Source organism: Triticum aestivum, chromosome 7A (assembly GCF_018294505.1).
Source record: "Triticum aestivum cultivar Chinese Spring chromosome 7A, IWGSC CS RefSeq v2.1, whole genome shotgun sequence".
Classification (NCBI taxonomy): Eukaryota; Viridiplantae; Streptophyta; class Magnoliopsida; order Poales; family Poaceae; genus Triticum; species Triticum aestivum.
In genome coordinates, this window is record NC_057812.1 from 294,923,200 (window position 1) to 294,928,312 (window position 5,113).

Genomic DNA, 5,113 nt, shown 5'->3' on the forward strand with positions numbered 1-5,113 from the left:
ATCAGGTTCGTGACCCTACCCTAAGTACATGACCCCATCATTAGCCCCCGAATGGATCGAGGCTTCGAGTGAGGAAGGAGTTGATGTCGTTTCCGATTAACCTTTGCGCTCTGGTCGTGCATTGTTCTGGACCAAAGAATCTCTTCGTCGATGGTGAGCAACTTGTCTTCAGTCGACTCGATTCATTCTCTTCTTTCGTCGAGTGATCTTTCAGGCTTCGACGATCCCCGAGCGACGGATCGCGGGAAACTCCGCGTCTGACAGACTGATCTGCCGTTCGCGGATTCCGCGGGATGCGAAATTTGGGGACGCGCGCGAAGTGGAGCGGACCGCAGCGTTCGGATGGGACGGGACATAGACGCCTCGATCTCCGCGCCGCTTTTTTCGCCACGTATCCCGTCTGCATAACTGCTCCCGGATATGATTAGATCGACCGGGCCCACCTGTCATCCACTCGGAAGGGACCTTATAAATGCACCCGGCGGGGATTTCTGTGCTGCGCCTCAGCATTCTCTCTCTCTCTCTGCTCCCTTCGTCCCCGCCCAGCGCGCTCGCTCTCGCCCCTGCACAACTTCCCTTCGCGCATCTTGCCGGCAACCATGGCCAAGGAGAAGACGGCGGCGCTGGAACGTGCGAAGAAGGTGTCGGCGTCGGAGAAGGCAAAGGGGAGATCTACCACCCGCGGAGGGTCCTCGTCCAGATCCCGCCTGCCGAAGGGCTGGGTCCAAGGAGACTGGATCCAGTCGACCATCACAGAGAATGACCTCCTCGACATGGCCAACAAGGGTTTGATCCCTCATGGAGCTGCGAGGCTTCCGGGGAAGGAGTGGCAGCCCCAGCCAGAAGAGGGTGAGTGTGTGCTCTTGGCCACCCATGTTGATCGTGGATTTTCCTTGCCGCCGAGTGTTTTCTTCCGTGGCTTCTTGAATTTCTTTGGAGCGCAGCTCCACCACTTTACCCCAAACTCTATTGCCTATCTTGCCGCGTTCGTGTCCATGTGTGAGGGTTTCCTGGGCTGTCGACCGCACTGGGGTTTATTCAAGCACATATTCACGTGTCGCTCTCAGACCGTGAAGAAGGCGAGCCCAGGCGATGAAAGGACCCGAGTCGTCCAAATGTGTGGGGGTCTGGGCATCCAGGTGAGGAATAAGAGCACTTTCCCGCCCATGACCTTCCCCGGGTCAGTCAGAGGCTGGCAGTCGACCTGGTTCTACTGCCAGGACCAGTCGACGCCGGGGCAGTCGAGTGGACTCCCACAGTTTACCATGGACCGAGTGAACAAGCCATCCTCTCTGAAGTTGATTCCGGAGGAGAAAGCTGACGTGAAGATGTTGATAGAGCGCGTGGTGCAGTTGGTTCGGGAGGGAGTGACGGGCATGGACCTCCTGGAGGTCTTCCTCAGGCGTCGCATCCAGCCCCTTCAGTTCCGGAGCCACTGCATGTGGTTGTACTGTGGGACTGAAGACGAGACTCGAGTCCATCCAAAAGCAGTCGACGATGTCACTCTGGAAAGATGGATGGTAGCCGTCACCGGGAACAAGGACAACCCACGCGGAGCAGAAGGATTCCTCCACTCGACCACCACAGCGATCCAAACAAGGTACACTTGCTCTGCTCTCCACTGCGTTCTTGTCGCATTCATTTCTGTTTACTCTGCCGACTGGTCGACTGATTCTTGTCTTGATATCTGCTAGGCCCTCACCGAGCTGTACTCGATGCCCAATGGGGCACAAACTCTGACTGAGGAGGGTGAGGCGAGTGGGGGCGAGAGCCGGGACGAGGAGGAATGGGACTCGGACGTTGCAGAGGGCGATGATGATGATGACGATGATGGCGGTGATGAAGATGACGTTGAAGACGAGGAAGAAGAGGAGGAGGAGGTCGTACCACCGCGCTCGGAAAGGCGGTCGAAGCTTGTCCACGACCCTTCGACTGAACGTGGTAAGGGGGATGCGACCGTCGCTCAGTCGACCAAGCGTCCTCGGACCACCTCTCCGGTGCCGACTGAAAAGGCGCCGAAGCAGCCCAGGGCGGCCTCGTCGAAGCCGATCAAGCTCCTGCCGAAGATGAAGGTGTCCATCCCCACCATATCAGGGTAACCGTGCTGCTTAAGTCTTCTTATTTTGTGTGAACTTTGTCTCTGGTCGACGCTGAAGTTAGTCGACTGATCCTTTGGAGTTGCAGTGCTGCTACTTCTGAAACCTCAGCCCGGGCTGATGACCACGAGGTGGAGGACGCAGCAACTTCGAAACCAGGTACTGTATTCTTAACGCCGTTCTTAGTCGACTGACTCGCGATCTCTGATCCTGATTCTTCTCCATAGCTCCACCCAATGTTGTTATCGATCTCCCTGATGATGATGAGGATGAAGAACCACTGAAGCGCAGGAGGAGTCGGAAAGCGTCCGCCAGTAAGGTGCCTCAAGATGTGATGGCGCCTGAGATTCCGACTGCGGAGGAAGGGAACACCACTCGACACACGGTGTCCTTCGCAGATCCATTGACGAGTGCTCAGCAGCCCTCCCTCTTCACAACGCACCACGTCCCGGAGGACCAAGCTGGCGCGGCGAAGGAAGCGATACGCCAGGAGGGTATCATGATGGAGCAGTTGAAGACCATCCGGGATGCGAGCCAGGCAGCTTATGACGCCAGTTCTGCCCTCCAAAGCAATGTTCAGGTCAGTCGACCACCGTTTGTTCTGTTGGATATGCAACCAAAAACTTTTCCTTTCTGGAATTTATAGTAGTCACCTAGTGGGTGTGTCGATTAGACTCCGTGTTTCGCGGGGGCACGCTGAGTGCACCCGCTGGGTGTAGTCCCCAAGGCTAAGGTCGACTGCTGGCAGTCGGCCTTAGGCTTTATGATGTCAATTTTTCTGTCAGTCGACTATGTCGACTGGATTTCACAAACCGGTGGGGGCACGCTGAGTGCACCCACTGGGTGTAGTCCCCGAGACTGTGGTCGACTGCTTGCAGTTGATCACAGTCTTAGAGAATGCATCTCGCTCTTTTTTTTTGAGGTCGACTGGTCGACTTTGTCTTCAACAGAATTAGTGGGGGCACGCTGAGTGCACCCACTGGGTGTAGTCCCCGAGACTACGGTCGAATGCTTGTATTCGACTGTAGTCTTAGAAACGTGTGTTTTTTCCTTTTTCACTCGGAAGTGAATTATATTTGACATTTAGTCGATTGGTTCTTCGCAGAACTCTTGTGATCTTGTGGCTCGCTACTCTGAGCTGGAAAACAAGCACACTCAACTCGAGCTGAGCCTGAAGCTGGTTCAGGAGAAGCTGACAAAGGCAAAGGAGGAGACCGAAGGTATGTTTGGTGAGATCCTGACGACTGCTTTTCCCCTTGCTTGTTTCAAAATCTGATCTTGCTGTAACTTGCAGGTAAGGTAAGGGAGGCCCAACAGAAGAAAGACCTTGAACTAGCTGAGAAGATCAAGCTTGCTGACGAGAAGTTAGCTTCAGTCACCAAGCTTGAACAAGACAATACCAATCTGAAGGCTGCTCTTGGGATCGCCAACAAGGAGGTCAGTCAACTGAAAACTGATAAAGCTGCCCTGACCGACCAAGTCAGCAAATTGACTGGGAAGAAAACTGATCTGGAGGCCTTCCTGAGTGGTCTTGCCAAGAAGCTGTTTCTTATGCTTGAAGGTAAACCTCTATGCTTGGCGAACATTTCCAATTGTGGTTTTTCCATTCGACCATCTCCTTGACTTAGTGATCATCCTTGCAGAATTTTGTCAAAACTTTGAAGAAGAAACTAGCCGACTGGAGCCAAACCTCGACCCCGTCAATTCTCCGGTGAACGACGAAGTTGCCATGGATGTTTTCCGACTGGAGTCTCGTGTTGCAGCTGTCGTGGACTATCTCGCAAGGCTGAAGGCCGCCACATCTCGCATCGACTCGACGCTCTGGCCTGAGGAGACACTTCAGAATGACCTTGAGTCGCTGATGACCCGCTTGAACACGATCCCTGGTCGAGTGCAGGAATGGAAGAAGTCCTCGGCTCGGTGTGGTGCAGATGTTGCTCTGTGTCTGGCCCGAGTCCACTGTAAAGATGCGCGAGAAGAGAAGCTGGCGGCTCTTCGGGTGGCAAACACCAAGAAACACGACTTCAGGTCCTTTATGGAAACTTTCCTTGCAGCTGCCACTCGGATCGCCGACGGAATTGACCTTGATGAATTCGTTGCACCTTCCAGCCCTCCACAGGAGGGGTAAAAAACTTCTTCTGGCTCGACTCTTTAATTTGCCTCGGTATGCCGAGTGGAATTGTAACCGATAAACCTTAACAGGCTTAACGCCTGAGCACTTTCGGTTCCTTTAGATATCGATTCAAACTTGAATTTGGTGCTTGAATATGATTGCCTTTGGCTCGAAATGTCTTTTGCAGGTTCAAAGCAAGGCGCCTTTACTGCAATCGACTTATTCTTTAGTCCACTTAGGCGAGCACTGAGCTGCGGCTAAGCCTCCGAGTGAGAGGCTTGCTCTTCACTCGGTAGTATTTTGGTAACTTAGGCGAGCACAGGGCTGCAGCTAAGCCTCCGAGTGAGAGGTTTGCTCTTCACTCGGTAGGGTTTTTGTAACTTAGGCGAGCACAGGGCTGCAGCTAAGCCTTCGAGTGAGAGGATTGCTCTTCACTCGGTAGGATTTTTATAACTTAGGCGAGTGCTTGGACTGCAGCTAAGCCCCCGAGTGAGAGGGTTGCTCTTCACTCGGTAGGATTTTTATAACTTAGGCGAGTGCTTGGACTGCAGCTAAGCCCCCGAGTGAGAGGGTTGCTCTTCACTCGGTAGGATTTTATAAACTTAGGCGAGTGCTTGCACTGCAGCTAAGTCCCCGAGTGAGAGGGTTGCTCTTCACTCGATAGGATTTTTATAACTTAGGCGAGTGCTTGGACTGCAGCTAAGCCTCCGAGTGGAAAGTTGGCTTACCACTCGGTAGGATTTTGATAACTTAGGCGAGCACGAGGCTGCAGCTAAGCCTCCGAGTGGAAGGCTGGCTTACCACTCGGTAGGATTTTGATAACTTAGGCGAAACGGATTCGCAGCTAAGCCTCCGAGTGGGAGTCTGGCTCACCACTCGGTAGGATTTTTACAAACTTAGGCGA